This window comes from Doryrhamphus excisus, chromosome 20 (genome assembly GCF_030265055.1).
Source record: "Doryrhamphus excisus isolate RoL2022-K1 chromosome 20, RoL_Dexc_1.0, whole genome shotgun sequence".
In the NCBI taxonomy this organism is placed as follows: Eukaryota; Metazoa; Chordata; class Actinopteri; order Syngnathiformes; family Syngnathidae; genus Doryrhamphus; species Doryrhamphus excisus.
Window position 1 is genome coordinate 12,023,101 of NC_080485.1, and position 17,188 is coordinate 12,040,288.

Genomic DNA, 17,188 nt, shown 5'->3' on the forward strand with positions numbered 1-17,188 from the left:
TACTATTGAATGAATACCAGTTTCTGGGATCATTTATCCTTAAAGCCATTCATTTATTATTATTTAATAAATACCACAGTGTCAGATATTATTCAATTGTTGATTCCAGAATTCATTCATTTATTATTATTTAATAAATACCACAGTGTCTGATATCATTCAATTGTTGATTCAGAATTCATTCATTTATTACTATTAAATGAATACCAGTTTCTGGGATCATTTATACTTGAATTAATTAATTTATTATTATTTAATAAATACCACAGTGTCTGATATCATTCTTTTGTTGATTCCAGATCTTATTCATTTATTGCTATTTAATGAATACCAATTTCTTGGATTTTTTATCCTTGAATTTATTCATTTATTATTATTTAATAAATAATATCTTGAATTTATTAATTTATTATTATTTAAAATATACCACATTGTCAGATATTATTTAATTGTTGATTCCATAATTAATTCATTTATTATTATTGAATGAATACCAGTGTATTTGATCATTTATCCTCAGATGTATTCATCTATTAATATTTTTTTATATATACCACAGTGTCTGATATTAAATTACTTACCATATTGTTTCCCTTGTTTGTCCATTACACAGTATTTCTGTAAATTTTACTTCTCTGTTTATTTCTTCTATTTCGTCTTTCATTGCTGAATAATCTATCTATAATCTATCATGAACCCAGCTATCACACTCAACGCCAACATATATAAACACTGTATGATCAAGTGAGACACAGGAAGTGAACAGACCATCAATAATTACTGATAAGATGAAATGAGTTCTCCTTCTTGCCAGTTCTTTTCGGACATGCTGAATTGTGGGGGTGTAAACATGTTTTGTGCACTCCTGCTGACAAATATCTAATCCTACGTCATAACAAGTTCATTCCTATTTCTGGAACTGCCATGCATCACATTGAGACATTTGTAAAAAAAAAAAACCACACAAATAAACATATTTCTGGTTTAATACCCCTCCGTTGTTTTAAAAGCGTCAAAAAGTCACATGACACGCTCTTTCGCGGTGGGCTTAAAACCAGCACGTGTTTGTGGATGCATGACAGTGTGATGCATTTAAAGGAAAAAAAACCCTTATTGTGGTAATGAAAGCCTCGTGTTGTTCTTGTTCCTGCACGCCTGCTTTTGGCTCGCTCTCTGCTCTCCTGAGGCTTTTGTTGCCTTTGTAACAAAAGCAGGATTTTTTTTTTTTTAAACGTTAATTCGGTATGTTCAAATTTCACACTCTTAATCATAGACACAGATAAACAGGTTGTCCATTGTGGAGGGTGGGGGGAAGGGGGGTGGGGGTGAAGGAGCGGTTCTGGCTTAGTTGTTCGGTTGTTGATGTTAACGTGACGACATCTTTTCAAGCATATTATCCAACAGATTGACAGAAAAGGAGAAAAGGACGCTGGATGCTCCGTTGGTTATATACAATATGTATATTACGTATATATGTGTAGTACTCTGTTTTCTTCAATCCATTTCAAACAAACTGATGATGAAAATATATAAATATATTGTTGTTTTAATCTTCTACTCTTTCCCTTTATGCCCCTGAAGTTGCCACAATATTGAACATCATCAACATTAGTGATGTGTCGGTCATGAACGAATGAGTCAAAAGAACTAGTTCTTTTTTGTGAACAGAATGAACGAGGTCACCGCCCCTAAAATATTCGTTCAGTCCGTTCAGTTGCAAATGCTTTGTTTTTATTGGCTGGAGAGTCAGTTCATCGTTCCTTTTTGCAGGGCGGGGCTATCTTGCCTGTGTTATCCTATCGTTGCGCCTCGCTCTGTGGGTGGGTGGGGTTAGCTGACTGAACGTCCAAGACCGAGAGATTGACCGACATTCCGTTCATTCCGTTTACAAAAAAGAACTAGTTCTTTTGACTTGTTCGTTCATGACCGACACACCACTAGTCATCACGTGTTGTTGCGCTGTAGAGTCGGAACAAACGTGAACACGAGTGAACGGACTGACTCGACACGGCTGACCGGGTCTATGCACAGTGGGAGATCACAGGCTAACGACCAATTGACAAAATTGACCAAAATGAACGAAATGACCGAATGACCGAAATGACCGGATCTGTTTTACTGAATGAACCGTAATGATCTGGTTCACTGAAGTGAACGGTTTCATTAAAGATAAACACCAATTCTCCAAGATGTTACTGAACAATCTTGTTAAAATGCCAATCCTGTCTCCCCTAAATACGTACATGTCATCAGGCCCAACGAGCTAGTAGCCATTATTCATTCTATTTAGAAATAAAACTCCAACCTTATCGTACCAAAGTACAAGGTGATATGACCATCCAATGACATAATGTGTACCATAGTAACTGTCCATATAGTGATATATATAGCACATCATTGTACGGACATTTATTATGGTACACATAATGTCATTGTATGGTCATATCACCTCGTACTTCGGTACGGGACCAAAAATAATAATAAAACAATAAAAATTTACAAAAACAAAAACAAAAAAACAAACTTAAACTGTATTATGGAAAGCAGGAAGTGAACAAATGTAACAGTTACTGATTGTAAAAGTACCAGATGAAGGGGTAGGATTTAATAAGCTTTGCTTCTTCCTACTCCTTTTGGACATGTGGAACTGTGAACTGATTATGCGATGCGTTCAATTGTAATCTGATGCACGTTCAAATGAAATAAAACCATTACCGATACCTGAAACGTCCTCATTTACAGCAGACAACGGCCACCCTCCTCTGGTGCTCACTTTCTACATTCATTTTTTTCCAGAGCATTCTTTCACTATTCTGACTTGGGAGCACATTCCTATTTCTGTAGTGTCTCTCATGTTTTATTAGATATTCAATCCTTTGCTACTCCACATACTAAATGGATGTATTGGATTGTTGGCTGTCCGTAATAACTAGTCGATATTTAACTTCAACTGCAATCGACTACATTTCATAAATGATTAAACAATGATTGGATAACGACAACGTTAGCCTGTTAATTATACGTTGTATTTTAAAATCGCTTGCTAGCTTGCTATCTCACCAACGAGGGGAAGACATTACTGGACTGTACTGTGACGTTCACATTTAATATTAGCTATCTAATAACTTATTTAATGGGATGTGTCAACATCGGCGTCAATCTGACAACTTTTAACCGATTTGACCGATTGACCGATAATCGGCCAATTAATCAGTCTAATTTTGGTACTTAGTATCCACTGACAAGTGAGGTTGACTTTGTTTACTTAGTGTACTATTGCACACACTAGCTGGCGTCCATTATATATGCGTCAGGTTGTGTTTAATGAACTGATCATGTTAAGCCGCGTTGTAAACAAACAAGGCAATGTCCCGCCTTTTTTGCTGACGTTTATTGTTATGTCAATTTAGCCACATTTCCATGTGAATGTGACGTTGCCAGTCAATAATCATGATCATGTTTAAGTATGCTTTCATGTTTAAGAGCACCGTAATGATACAATGTTGCGACATAGCTATGATGCACATTACTGTGTGTGTATGTGTGTGTGTGTGTATGTGTGTGTGTGTGTTCCTGCTTGGCAGTGGTTAATTTAGTTGGTCATAACTAATAGCAGCTAATCTGCGGGTGGGAGTCTGCCGAGGATATTGGACAGTGTTGAGGTTAATCGCAGCCCGCCCGGTTAGCCCAGGCAGACAAGAGGAGGAAGAAGAGGAGGAGGAGGAGGAGGCGGAGGACGGCTTAATTCCACCGAAGGCAAATGGCATGCTGGTTTTTTATCTGGGCCCCTGATAAGACGGCACTAATACACCGAGGAGAATGGATGCTCAAGGGCCGGGTTCTCCTTATCAGCAAACTTTACAACAGGAGCTAACAGACTGACGCCCCCCCGCCCACCCCCTCACCCCCCCACACACACACACGGTGCACAATAAGCACCTCATTTCACCTCTCGAGCAGAACTATCACAACACCACCACCTAGTACCCGCCCTCGCCACTTCACTTTCCCTGCCGCCACGGAGCCACAAAACACACATTTAACACTTTGAATACACAGCAGCCACCAGGAGGAATGAAGAGGAGTCGGGGGGGGCGGGGGGTGGGTGGGGGGCTGCAGTATTACGAGCGCCAGGGCTAATTGGAAGATCACTCTAATGCATTAAGAGATAAAATAGTTTGGCTGCGGGCCTGCAGGCCGGATCAGAACCACACTGGAGGAAGCTATCTGGGTCCGTCACACACTCGCACATTTCCATACTAACACAGCCAGAGCAATTACCACCCTCACACCCCCCCCCAAAAAACACACAGAGCTGTGTTGGCGCTACAATACAACACACTCCCCACCAGTACCACAACCCCAGGATAGAAGGTGTGTGTGTGTGTGTGTGTGTGTGAGACTAAGCTGAAGCCAGGGAGGAGGAAATTGGCTTAGTGTTGTTTGATTGTGTTTTTTTATGTAAACAGGGAGGAATTGGCGCTAGGATGGCGGCTTCTGCAAGGGTGGCCTTGGGTGTGTCATTGAGCGAGAAAGTGGAGACACGGAAAACACACACACACACACACACAGACACACACACAGTGCTAAAACAAAAGACATCTGCTTGCTTACACGGCCGTCTGAGTTGTGTTTCACATGCTAATGTTTGTTTGCTATCACAGTCAGTGGGAGGTGGCGTGTGTGTTTGTTTACAACTTTCATCTTTTTTGGATTGGCCCCTCCCTTATAAAACTCAATAATAAATTACATGTAAAATAATATTAAAATAATGATGATGTAATAATAATTAAAAAAACATAACAATATTATTTTATTTGTATGGTATTTTAATTAATTATAAATCTGTTTAAAATGTATTATTGCTATTGATAATAATGTATTAAAATAAATATAAATACATGACACATTACTAAATTTATATATTTTTTTGTTTTTTATTTTTGTAAGTGTCAGACAAAAATACTGGCCTTTCTTGTTTTGGGCTGCTTTTTTTTGCATAAATAAAATCTACAATATAATTTAAACAGAATTTGATTATATATTTTGTTTATTCACGTATTACTAAAAAACATTTATTTCTATGATGTATTTTAAAAACACCAACGTTTTAAAGGTACAACATGTCATTGTGATTATGAATGTATTAAAACACCTCCCAATTTGTGAACTGATCCACGTCAAACTGTAAATAACATTTCTAATTCTCTATTCATTTGTGTCTCTCTATTAATTTTGTGTATTTTATTAATTTGTGACAAATATCTAATCCTACGTCATAACAAGTTCATTCCTATTTCTGGAACTGCAATGCATTACATTGAGATGAGAAACCACACAAATAAACCAACTAGCCCAACTAGGGCTAACAATGAAACATAAACATAAACATAAATTTACCAATTATTTACGAGCATTGTTAAATTGGTGCAAATATGACTTTTGACACTTTTGGGCACCTGTAGTCTCGACATGGTGAGGCACCGCAACAGGTCTTAGCGACGTGAGCTTGGCGGGCCCTTGGAGTCGGCGTTCGTGCGCCTGCGGGTGCCCCCACGCCCGCCCACCCCGGACGCCTCTTCACTAAAAGGATAACAGGTCACGGCTGGTAGGAGAAGGTGCTTACGGTCATAGCAATTTCATACCGTTGCCGAGATGAGGCGCTTTATACACTCTTAGACATACACACACACACACACACACACGTATATACACGGCGTAGGTCCTCGCTTAAGGGCTGGGCAGACCTCCACCATTGTTGTCTATGATTTACCGTTAAATCCAATTTATCGCTGTTATGGAAATGCATGTCTTCCCTCCGGCTTGTTCCGGCTCAACCCGTCGTTGATCCTCCCCAGCATCCTCTTGTTCATTGGCTGTGCGGGCATGCTTCCTCACGCTGCAGCACGCTTTACTGTATATACGCCATAAAGTACATATTCAAAGGCCAAGCTGATAGTGGAGAATAGATAGCAGGATGCGTAAATAAAATCAATTAGGATTCCACTATTTCGGTTCTAGAAAGGTTGTAGGTTCATTCCAAATCTTGATTGGATACAAATGTGTGTGACAAGGAAAAGTGTAGTATTCCAAGGTCCTGGTTGCCAAAGTCACATAATATCATCCTGTTCATATATGTACACATATAATATTGATTGGGAAATGACCAAAAAAAGGCCATAATATGACACTGTCAATAAGCTTATTTATTGATGATATGTTTAGTTTATATTAGTACCGTCCAATATTATGTCTATTCATGATGCATTTTACTATGTTTATGTGGCAAATATCTAATTGTAATGTAAAAAATTGAGGATTGGGAGTTTCCATAAATACATTCTATGCAGATGTCAATGAATTTGCACAATTTCGATGCATTTTCTTGTGAAGCAATGTCCGTAATTTGATGACACGGGACCACTTCATTATGAGGGAGTGGAATCTCATGCGTTTTCCCAGTCATGTAAATAAATGACAAAATAAAACAAAAATAAAAATAAAATAATAGAATAATAGAATAATAAAATAATAAAATAATAAAATAATAAAATAATAAAATAATAAAATAATAAAATAATAAAATAATAAAATAATAAAATAATAAAATAATAAAATAATAAAATAATAAAATAATAAAATAATAAAATAATAAAATAATAAAATAATAAAATAATAAAATAATAAAATAATAAAATAATAAAATTGCTTTTTAAATGTATAAAAAGTAAATATTATCATAGATAAAATAATATAATATATTAAAAAATATATCAAATATATATGCCATATGCAATTTATTACATTTTGAATTTCATTGCCATAGAAACTACAAAAAATACATTAAAAACATAACAAAATATATATATCTATACACATAAGAAGCTGCAAAAAAGGACATTTCTAATTTCAAAGCGAACAAATAATTTGACACCTTCTATGACTACATAAATAAATATCTAAATGTTATTGGGTGAGGTGACATGATGTGTGTGTGTGTGTGTTGCCTCGACCCCCTGATGCTCTTTGCTAATTGCTCACAGTTAGATCTGTAGCTTTCCTTTCAGCGGGGTTTAACAAAAGCCGTGTAGGTGTGGTTGCACTCACAATACGCGCTTTGGGTGTGATGACAAATATTCAAATCATTTAAGGAGATGGAAAACGGTCACATGGGCCCACTGCTTCGTAAATGTGGAGATAGGAGAGATAGAGGATGGGATAGTGGAGTAGTCACACACACACATACACACACATACACACACATACACACACCAATCAATAAGAGACTAGCACGATGACACCGAGACCAAGAGTCTCATTTGTCTGTCTACCTGTCTCCTCCCTCGTCTCCTTCTCATTGTCTCACCTCCACTTGTCTCCTCCCTCGCCTCCTCTTACACTCCCTCCCTCGCCGGCCTCCTTGTCGCCGCCGTGAGACAATTGGCAGATGTAACATTTAATTACGACGCTATCTCCACGGGCGCCTTCGAGGCAGAGCCGAGCTAACGCCACTCGGAGCAAAGGAGGAGTTTCATTACAATTGGCAGTCAAGTGATTTATTCGCACGCTCGGCGAGGCGGCGGGGGGAGACGAGTGTTGGTGGGCCGACAGAGGAGCTAATTTCTCTGTGCTCGCTACAAAAAGGTCAAATGCTTTTTAATGACTGTGTTTTCTGATAATACACAATGGAGAGCGGCGGCGGTGGCGGCGGCGAGAGGGGGAAGTGAGCAATAATAAAGTTGCAGATTGGTATCACACGGCAACCGTTTAATGGAGTCGCACCGCCGAGGACTTCATTTGGTAGCAATATTTTATATCCTGTCAGCGGGTGTGATGACTCTATGGCTGGGGGGGGGAACCCGGGCCTCCTTGTTTGCTGATGCCAGACCAATTATAAGAAAGCAAATAAAGAGCTACCTTATTATTATTATTTTTATTGAATTTATTGAATCAGCACCAGTTATTGGATAGTGATTAAAATGACCGAGGCGAGGGTTTTCCAGAGTCGTAATTACTAGAGGGAAGGGGTTCATTCATTGGTGATACATTCAGTGTAGATCAATATATGCTTAGCTATCTGAACAAAACATCCACCTTGTTACGGGTGACAATATCACATTCAGAATACATTTTGTTTATTTTTACAATATGCCGAAAGTTAATGAAAAAAAAACAGGCTAAAAATAGCCCTTGGACCGCACTTTGGACACCCCCACAAACCGTTTTGACGCCCTCAGCTAGCTAACAAAGGTACAAAAACATTGGAAACAGCTCTCAGTATGATGCAGTTCTACATCATTAGCATCAAAATTTTGGACTTGACTTGACAATATCATCAAAGACATGCAACTCGACTCGAGACTTGACTTGGACTTTGGTGTGATGACTTGAAAATACTTGAGCTTTTGTTGAGTCTAATGTGTCTCCAACTCTCCATTCAAAATATAAAACTAGCGTAGCCGCTATTAACCTATGTCATTTCCAGGTACAAAAACATTGGAAACAGCTGTCAGTATGATGCAGTTCTACATCATTATCATCAAAATTTTGGACTTGACTTGACTTGACAATATCATCAAAGACATGCAACTCGACGCATGACTCAACTTGGACTTTGGTGTGATGACTTGAGAATACTTGAGCTTTTGTTGAGTCAAATGTGTCTCCAACTCTCCATTCAAAATATAGAACTAGCATAGCCGTGAATAGCCTATGTCATTTCCAGCAACACATACATTTTCAAGACTGTGACTTCAGACTCGACTCGACCTGTCTTGTCTTGACTTAGGACTTGACTTGGACATAACACATCTTTACTTGACCTTCACCCACTTGCAGTTTTGTGTGCATCATAATCAAATTTTACTTGAGATCTAAACAGGGGCCAAAATTTTTATTTCTGTTATTAATTATGATGAAGTTAGCACACTTGTCAACATTCATTCATTCATTTTCTACTGCTTATTCTCGTGAGTGTCGCGGGGGTGCTGGAGCCTATCCCAGCTGTCTTCAGGCGAGAGGATACACCCTGGACTGGTGGCCAGCCAATCACAGGGCACATATAGACAAACAACCATTCACACTCACATTCATACCTATGGACAATTTGGAGTCGCCAATTAACCTAGCATGTTTTTGGAATGTGGGAGGAAACCCACGCATGCACGGGGAGAACATGCAAACTCCACACAGAGATGGCCGAGGGTGGAATCGAACACGGGTCACATTCATACCTATGGACAATTTGGAGTCGCTAATTAACCTAGCATGTTTTTGGAATGTGGGATGAAACCGGAGTACGCGGAGAAAACCATACATGGGGGGAACATGCATGTAAGATTGAACTCGGGTGTCCTAGCTGTGAGGTCTGCGTGCTGACCACTCGACCGCCGTGCAGCCCTCCTTGTGAACAGTTTAGCATTATTATTGGACCTGAGGCTTTTATGCTACATAAACAAAATAAACAACCAGAGGAGATCCCATCATCTACCACTTATCCAAGGTCAGGGAAGAACAACATTTGTCCCGGTGGATTGAGTGGGGTTCGAAGGCTCTCCAACGTGGCCTGAGTCTTCCCCAAAGTGTTGTGAGCGGAGAAGGCGAGGCCTCACACCTTTTCCCAGCAGCTTCCATGTCTAATTAAAAGAAGGTTCTTACCAAGGCCAGGAAATAAGAGTCCAATGCCATCATGTGTTGCATAGTTGCATTTAGTTTCCACTAAAATAAATGTATGTATGGATCTATAGCGGCTAAATGACTCCAACACTGACATCACTCCAGACTGGAAGCTTCTTCCTGCACTTGCACTTGCAGGTAGTCGTGTCGCTCTCTTGCATACTTATTATTATTGTATCTGTGGACGCTTTTTGATCATTTTGTTAACTTTTAACCTGCGTTCAATATCCTCCTGTCACCCAGGCTGACAGCTGTGTCACCACCCGGCGCCATTATCAGTGGCAGGCGGCCCCGTGACCTATTGTAATGGTTCCCTTCAATCACAGGAGGCTGTATTAGAATTCATAATAGCAGCAAATGGGGGGTGGTGGGGGGGGTAGAAGGTGCGCTAATGGAAGCAGAAGTGTTAACCTGTCATTTCTTTATGTTAGGTCAGCTAAATTATGTGGAAAAATGTGTAGGGAATTGTATAAAGTACATGTACAGTACATTATATTCACTCTTTGGCAGTATTTAGTACCCCTTTGTGGCCTGAACGCTAACCACTCAGACACAATGCAGCCTGACAGAGATAATAATAACTAAAATTCAAATGAGAAAAAATACAAGAAAAATATATCACAAATATATCAATAATTATAACAGTTTTGGTTGAAAAAGTAACAAAAATTATTGTTTTTTTTTAATTATAATAAAATTATAATTTAAATTATAATATTTCCCCCAGCCAATCAGGAAATGAAGACAATAACTATGAAAATACTATAATATTATAATAAATGTAAAGATAATTATTGCACATTTTTTCAAAGTAGTTAGCGATAAAGATAATCATAAAATACAATATGTATTTTTATTACAGTGGTCAAATATTCTAATATTTCCCCCAGCCAATCAGGAAATAAAGACAATAACCATGAAAATAATATAATATTATAATAAATATAAGGATAATGATTGCAATTTTTTTCACAGTAGTTAGCGATAAAGACAATAAAAAAATACAATATGTATTTCTATTACAGTGGTCAAATATTCTAATATTTCCCCCAGCCAATCAGGAATGAAGACAATAACTATGAAAATACTATAATATTATAATAAATATAAGGATAATGATTGCACATTTTTTCAAAGTAGTTAGCGATAAAGATAATAATAAAATACAATATGTATTTATTTTTATTACAGTGGTCAAATATTCTAATAAATAAAAGATGATATTCAACTTTTTTGAAACAGTTACATCAGCAGAAAAAAAATACATTGTTAAAAGTTCCAATTTCCATCCTTACAAAGACAATCTCATACGTCCCCATTTGACACATTCAGCCCCCCCCCCCCCCCCCCCATGCCCCCCAATATAAGGGTCCTGGCAAATAAAGATAGTTGCATAATCCGCTGACACAATGACTTTCCCATTATAACGCATGGCCCCTAATCCTCGCCTCTCCTAAGAGGTCAAATCTCCCAAATTCTTCGGTGGCTCCATTTTTTTTCTCCCCCTCAGTGTGCTGCCAATTATTGATACCTCATACAGGCGGATGGCTTTCATTTGTATTTCATTCATGGCTTGGTGGGGTGAAGAGCTGACATTGTAGGGACGCAGCCAAGTGGGAAAACCTCATCACAATAATTAAAACACTGTTCAAATATCAATGTCCCGCCGCACACAGAGAGGACCGCGCTTGGTCTTAAAAATGGGCCACGCTCATAAAAGATAGACGAGTCTCTTTGCACTTTTATAATTCACTGACGGGGGAGAAAAAAAAATGGAGTCTGTTCACGGTAATGTGATTTAAGGTATTGCATACTTCCTTATTGGACGTAGCGGCGACGCCGTCCAATACGGCCATTCAGCCGCATTGCAATGAAGCCTCCTCCGCACGTGTGTGACCGCAGTTATTTATATCAGGCCTTGTTGCTTATTAGCCGGGATGCTCTCATTAGTGTTGTTTATTTTATGTGAACGGGCTGATCTGGTATCAGCAGCCAGACAGCAGCACATTGCTATTAATGAGGCTACATTAATGTTGCATTGTTCCTATCATCAACTCCTAGGTTACACCCCGCATGCATTTTCCATCGCCATAATCCTTAATTATTTCCATGCACCCTTAATCTTTCATATGGATTCTGTGTTTTTTTCGCTTCAATATTTAACAGCGAGGACTCTCAGAGGGAGGCGAGATTGGAGCACCTCTCCTTAATATAAGCCTCCTCCTCCTCCTCCGCCTTCTCTTCTTCCACGGCGCCGTTCGCTCCGGCGACTCGGCCTCTGGCGGAGATGCCGTTTTTTAATTCGCAGCAAGTCTGACCTCATTCACAATAATCCCCTCTTGCTTAATCGCTTCTGCTGCCGAGCTGCAATGCTCGTCTTCGCTTTGGCCCGGGAAGGTAAAATAGACGACGCCCTAAAACTGCAAGGAAGTTAATTACTGTATGTGTGTTTGGGGCTTCATTTGTACTTTTGCTTGTACGATATTCATGTTGTTTATGAATGAATCCTCCATTGGGCGTGACCGACTCCAATTTTAAAGGTCCCCTATGTGGCAAATGACGTCCTAACAATAAAACATGTCCTTTGAGCTCATTTATGAGCACAAAATATGACAAAAATCTATCATCTCCATTATTTGTGTCCTCCATGTTTGAAAGGAGAGACAATGGAAATGCTCAATTTGGAAGTTTCTGGCTTTCTGGCCATCCTGATGGATAGAACTCCTTCCTCACGGACATGAGGCCACCCCTAGCTAGATGAGCCCACCCCTTTATGGAGGACACCAAGGCTTCGCTACACATCTTAATTCATTCAATACCAAAGATATATTTATATATTTTAAAAACTCCACATGCCGCGGCATGGTGGTCGAGTGGTTAGCGCGCAGACCTCACAGCTAGGAGACCAGGCTTCAATTCCACCCTCGGCCATCTCTGTGTGGAGTTTGCATGTTCTCCCCGTGCATGCGTGGGTTTTCTCCGGGTACTCCGGTTTCCTCCCACATTCCAAAAACATGCTAGGTTAATTGGCCACTCCAAATTGTCCATAGGTATGAATGTGAGTGTGAATGGTTGTTTGTCTATATGTGCCCTGTGATTGGCTGGCTGGCCACTAGTCCAGGGTGTACCCCGCCTCTCGCCCGAAGACAGCTGGGATAGGCTCCATGAATGAACAACCCAAACGCCAGATCCAAGCAACATATCTACACATCTGATGCAACAAATAAATTTCATATCAGATTTCACGTTTTTAGTCAGGAACTGATATTTTCCTAAAACTCACCTATGGTCTACTCCTGATTAATATCCATCCATCCTTTTTCTATGCCACTTATCCTCATTACGGTGGCAGGGGGTATGCTGGAGCCTATCCCAGCTGTGTTTTGGGCAATAGGCGGGGGTACACCCTGGACTGGTGGTCAGCCAATCACAGGGCACATATTGACAAACAACCATTCACACTCACATTCATACCTATGGACAATTTGGAGTCGCAAATTAACCTAGCATGTTTTTGGAATGTGGGAGGAAACCCATGCACAGATTCCCAAGTGGAGATTCAAACCTAGGTCTTCCGGATCCCTTGACTGTGTGGCCTTCATGCTAACCACTTGAAACCCCCAACCTTTTCCTCCAAAGAACCGAATAGAGTTGACGCTATCCCCTGAGGTCTAAGTTCTAGCTGCAAATCTGATCATTTATTTATGAGTCAAAGTCCTGTGGGCAAACGCGGCAGATGGGCGGAGTAACATCGGTGGTTCAAAAGGTTGCGCCCACAAGGATTGCCGTTATCTGGTGCACGGCGCACGGTGCTCTTTAATTCAGGCAGTCACACTCGGGGATCTGTAATCCCATCTAGTGATATGATAGGAACCAAGATGGGATAAATCTCTGCCATTAGAGATAATGTCGAGGTCATAATACTGTACTCCTAACGTGTGGCGCTTGCATGGGGAAGTGTTGAGTAATCTGGTTAGCGCATCGAGCACATGATGATTGATTGAGCAGGGAGATGAAATGATGATGGGTGGTATGACACTACACTACTTTCTTTGTGATTGGAGATACCTTCTTCATACTACGTGAGGAAACAGCTTCCTCATTGAGCATGGAAACATCTTATAGTCAGTATTAAATACAGTAAACCTCGGATATATCGGATTCAATTGTTCCCACTGGTTTTGTCCGATATAAGCGAAATCCGTTATATGCGTATACCGGAAAATGTCAGTTTTACGCATATATCGGATTTATATCCGGTATATGTGTAAATCGGATTTTATCCATTATAAAAAGGCACTTCCTTGACTATGTTTCCAATGTACCTGGACGCGCAGGCAACGCTGCAAACGCTGCAAATGACGTCGTATAGCGGCCTGTCACGATTCGGCGAATCGGAGCGCCACGATGCAACCATCCGATATATGCGAGGGAAATTTTATGGAAATGCATTGGAACGGGACTGGAGATTTTGTCCGAAATAGGCGAAATCCGTTATAAAAAATCCGATATATGCAATGAATTTTTATTGGAAATGCATTACAGAAAAATCGGTTCTTTTTTATCTGTCCGTTGTGAGCGAATTTCCGATATATCCGAGTCCGATATATCCGAGGTTTACTGTATGTTTTAATTGGGAATTGATCCCATGTAAATGTCCTGAATATTTGGGTATATTCTTGTGTGCTTCTACTGTCCACCAAAGGACTAATAAAGACTTAACATGAGTCATTGTAGGGTAACACCATCAAATACTGACTGATATAAACACAATATTTACAATAATATCCACAATAATATCCGTATTGGTCCATTCCCGAAGCAGGAAAAGCGAAAAGCGACACAGGAAGTCATTAGGTAATGGCGACACAGTGAGAAGCTGAAACCTAAGAGGTTGTAGGCTGTGGTCAGTCAAAGCATCCGTCCTTAAACTCTAACACCTTCCACTTCCTCCTCTTCTCACCTGTCTTATTGTACCGAGAAAACACTCTTGTCCGTCCCTTTTTCCTGATTGCATTCTCATGAACGACTCTCAGACCACCCACGTTGTTGTTGGTATGCTCCGGTGACTTCATCTCATCAACTTTAACTAAAAAACACAATAAATAAAGTCAGCTTGCAAAGTCGGTGTCTAACCTGATGGAAAATGGAGGACAATAACCACGTTTACATGAGGAGTTTTTCTCTTTCCGAATGACCTTTCCGAAAACAATGGTATACATGGAAAGGAATATTCCAATCACGTGTCTACATGCGGCGCTATAATCAACCAGAATAGTGAATGAGGCATACGCAGTAAAGCGTAAACATCAACATCACGTGATACCGACTTCCTCAAGTTTTTCTTTCACTTGTTGGAATAACTCCGTATTGCCAGTTTTTTGTTCGTCCAGTCTTGAAATTTAGTTTGAATCAAAAACAAACTTTCTGCAGCAGTCCAGTGACGATTGCTCACCTCCATTTTTTTAAATCGAAGAATGTCTCGAGCTGTGTTTTACGTCATATCTCAGCATTCGTTGAAAGAACGCACCCGGGAACAGGAAAAGATAAAGTTCAATCTTGCTAATATATATAATATTGCTAATATATTATATTATAATATATTGCTAATATATAATTAAGCTTGGCACATATATACAGTATATATCGGATATATCGGACTCGGATATATCGGAAAGACAGATAAAAAAGAACCAATTTTTCTGTAATGCATTTCCAATAAAAATTCATCGCATATACCGGATATAAATCCGATATATGCGTAAAACGGACATTTTCCGGTATACGCATATAACGGATTTCGCTTATATCGGACAAAACCAGTGGGAACAATTGAATCCGATATATCCGAGGTTTACTGTAGTTATATATTTTCTTTTTTTTAATAAAACTGGACTTGTGAATGGCGTATAGAAAGGGTTTAGATTTTGTTCCACAGATGGCGCTAATGCACACCGAAAGCTGCTTGCCAACCGCCAATAAACAACAGAAGAAGAAAAACACCACAAAGAAGAACGCACCCTGACAACTTTCCGTTTGAGCGGGTACAAGATACCTCAATCGGATTGGGGAAAGGAATATTCCACCCCTGGGAATCTGATTATATATTCATTCGGATTGGCACTTTTCTTTCGGAATGAGGTTAAATTCTTTCCGTTTGAGCAAATAACCCGAATGGAATTGGAATATTTGGGTCCATGTAAACGTGGCTATTGAGGTTTTCTATGCTGTGTAAGCCCACCATTACTAAATAATATTATTGTTCCAATGATGTGTATTTAAGTGTTTTTGACAACTTTGTAAAAAAATATATATTAATTTTGCTCGACTAGTCCGGTGTGTACCCCGCCTCTTGCCCAAAGAAAGCTGGGATAGGCTCCAGCATTCCCTAGTTAGGATACGCAGTATAGAAAATGAATGGATGGATTAATTTATCTTAGTTTGACGTGGGTCACAACACAAATGTGGGATCTCAGGATGATAACAGTTGAGAACCCCCACTCTACTATTCACGAGGGGGGTTTCAGGGGTCTGGTGGGTCATCCAGAGTTTAAAAAAAAAAAAAAAAGCCCCAATGAAGGAGCTGGGCGCCTGCACCAGGAAGAGGCGACACCGGTATTCATCCATGGGGCTCGCCATCTCCAAGTTGCATCTTCACGCATTGAAGGGCCCTCCTTTGGGGGTCCCCTCCGAGGCATCTTTGAGCCACGGACGAGCCTCTTGTGAGTTGTACAGTATGTGGAGGCAGGCGTCCCAAAGAAAGCAGAAAGAATAGTAAATAAAATGCACTCACAGAAGAAGAAGAAGAAGAAGGAGGAGGAGGAGGAGGAGGCCTCAGTGCTAATTAGCCACCTAGCATTGGTTCTTTCTGCTAAAAGACTCTCATATACACATGTTGAAGCACCGGTGTACGGGTGGGGGGGGGGGGGCGCAGCATCCCCAAGTGTCGGGTAATTGGAGCGTCGTAACTCCGCAGAGAACGGCTAATTTCATAGGAAGTGCTAACAGGACCTTTGTGTGCCATGTTTCCCTTTTCCAGGGAGCCAGCGGGGCCAGACTATAGTGGGAACAGACGCGCCCGTACCTGAGTGGGGGCCAGCCAGGGCGGTAATGAACCTCTTCACATGGCCGCTCTGCCAAAAGCGAAAGAAAAGGAGGGCTGGGAAAGAGAAGGGGGGGTACAGCCGCAGAATAGCAGGTGGACAAAAGGTCTGGCTTGAGGAGCCGCAAAGGGTGGGTGGGTGCGGTTGGTTAGGTGTGGAGCCGGGAGGTGGGGGGGGTTATGCTTTATTAGTGGTATTCTCCTGGCCCATTTACACCATCTCCTCTCTCCGAAGTACTTATCACAAGTGTGGCCATCCAGCTCGCCAATAGAAACAAGCAAACTCTATCCGTCAATGTTTACCGTGAAGGATGTGTCATTTGCACATCCACCATATGTGGAAGATTAATGGGACGCGCCCCCCCCCCCGAACCCCACCAGCACCACCGACCCTCCCCTCCATGCAAACCA

At 40.4% G+C, this 17,188-nt stretch overlaps 1 protein-coding gene across 2 annotated transcripts in view; it reads right to left on the reverse strand.

Moving 5' to 3' along the window:
* camkmt (calmodulin-lysine N-methyltransferase) overlaps positions 1 to 17,188 on the reverse strand; it is a 152,827-nt gene that overhangs the window by 13,976 nt on the left and 121,663 nt on the right. Inside the window, exon 12 of one of the 2 annotated variants that reach the window (XR_009120353.1) lies at positions 14,122 to 14,764. The exons of the other annotated variant lie outside the window; for it this stretch is intronic. The gene's annotated coding sequence lies outside the window, so the exon portion shown is untranslated. Of the gene's footprint in view, positions 1 to 14,121; positions 14,765 to 17,188 lie in introns of those variants that run through there. 2 annotated transcript variants of the gene reach the window in all.